Source organism: Scyliorhinus torazame, chromosome 24 (assembly GCF_047496885.1).
Source record: "Scyliorhinus torazame isolate Kashiwa2021f chromosome 24, sScyTor2.1, whole genome shotgun sequence".
In the NCBI taxonomy this organism is placed as follows: domain Eukaryota; kingdom Metazoa; phylum Chordata; class Chondrichthyes; order Carcharhiniformes; family Scyliorhinidae; genus Scyliorhinus; species Scyliorhinus torazame.
Genome location: NC_092730.1, coordinates 35,834,666 through 35,836,382, shown reverse-complemented (window position 1 = coordinate 35,836,382; position 1,717 = coordinate 35,834,666). Strand labels below are relative to the sequence as shown.

The following is a 1,717-nucleotide window of genomic DNA, read 5'->3' as shown; positions in this document are numbered from 1 at the left end:
ACGCCCTCCCCTGCTCTCCCCATTCACCAGACTGAAGGGACAATCCCCTCCGCGACCGCTGCTCCACCGCCAATATCCGCTCACTTTCTATCTGCACCTTTCTTTGCAAGTGCAGGAGATGCAACTCCTGCCTTTTTACCCCCTCCCTCCTCATTATCCAAGGGCCCAAAACACTCATCCCAAGTGAACCAGTGAGACACTTGTGCTTTTCAGTTTAATCTCCTGTATCATAGATTATCATCGAATTTACAGTGCAGAAGGAGGCCATTCGCCCCCATCGGTATTTGCTGCCACAATTTGGTCTCATCTACTTCAACAGGTCAGATAACAGACTGTGACCGCTTTGATAAATCTCTGTTCAATCCACAATCATGACTTTGAGTTTCCTGCCACTTGTCATTTCAATTCTCCACCTCTCCCACTCTGACCTTTCTGTCGTTGGTCATCCGTGTTCCAATGGCGATTAACGGAAACTCGAGTAAAACCACCTCAACATTTAGTAGCCACCCACAGAACTCCGTCCTCAACATCGAGCTCAGTAATTTTAGATTATGTTTTGTTTGGTGTGTTTCTTGCCCGTCCCTTTTTTTTTGCTTCTAATTGCATTCATTCATTTTGCACTTGGACGGCGGAGAGACAGCTGGAGATTTTTCTAGAATGAATTGTAGAGCGCAAGGCTCAGACAGCTGAAGACGCGGCCGCCATTGATGGAACAATGAAAAGTGCAAATGAGCAAGAGGACAGGGATGGATTCAGAAAGAGAAAGGGAAATGTCTGGGAATGGAACCGGAACTCCAGTCTGGTAAGTGAGAAATCTCCCCCTGAACCGCTAATGTTCACACAACCGCTCATTCCAAGTGTCCAGTCAGAAACCTGCCTGAAGGAACATGCAGTCTGACAGAGCGCCTGTGATAATCCTCCACTGTCTGATCAAAAGCTGCAACATGAGCTGTTCATCACAGCTGGGATAAACGTGTTGGTGTTAGCATTCAGTGGTGTCGATTCACATCATCCTTGTTTGGAGCTGCCTGTGAGGATCAAACTTCCCGCTGATATATCTGCCCAGTTTGCAATCTGTCTGAGGAGGGAACAGACTGACTCTGGTCAGCAGCTTTCAAAGATTTTATTTGAGTCCAGAATGGGATTTCTTCTGTGACGTTGTTCTGATGGGAAAGGGGAGAGTGACTGGAGTCGCCTTTCAGAAGGAAGTTCGGGGCGGCAGTTTCACTCACCTGGGGACATTGATAAACCTGTTGCTGATTTATTCAAACCTTGCCTAAAAATCGACTCTGGTGGGACTCGAACCCACAACCTTTGAATGTCTCATCACGACAGCGACTAGAAGTCCAACGCGCTATCCGTTGCGCCACAGAGCCACACCTGCAGCGCTTTCACATCCCCATATGAGGATTTCTGTAGTTTTCCAACAGGCAGTTCAAAAGTTCAGTAATTCGCACAGTGACGACATTTCAAAACTACTTCATTGTCTGGGAATGTTTTGGGCAGCCCTGTGGTTGTGAAAAGCGCTTCAGAAATTCTAGTAAAACTCCGAAAGGACACAGCCAGGTTGGTGCAAAGGGAGGACATGTAGCAGACAAGGAATGAGGCGATTTATTTTTGTAGGAATAACAGAAGTAAACAATATAAAATAAAGTGTCTATTTACAAAAAAGAGTGCAGGAACAGCGGGATATGTGTCCAAATCATTGAAGGTGACA

General features: G+C 46.4%; 1 non-coding gene across 1 annotated transcript; it reads right to left on the bottom strand.

Annotated features, from left to right (window-relative positions):
* Window positions 1-1,284: 1,284 nt before the first annotated feature.
* trnar-ucu (transfer RNA arginine (anticodon UCU)) lies at window positions 1,285-1,376 on the bottom strand. The gene is given in 2 exon segments: window positions 1,285-1,320; window positions 1,340-1,376. It is a non-coding gene; the product is annotated as a tRNA-Arg (tRNA).
* Between the last annotated feature and the right edge of the window lie 341 nt (window positions 1,377-1,717).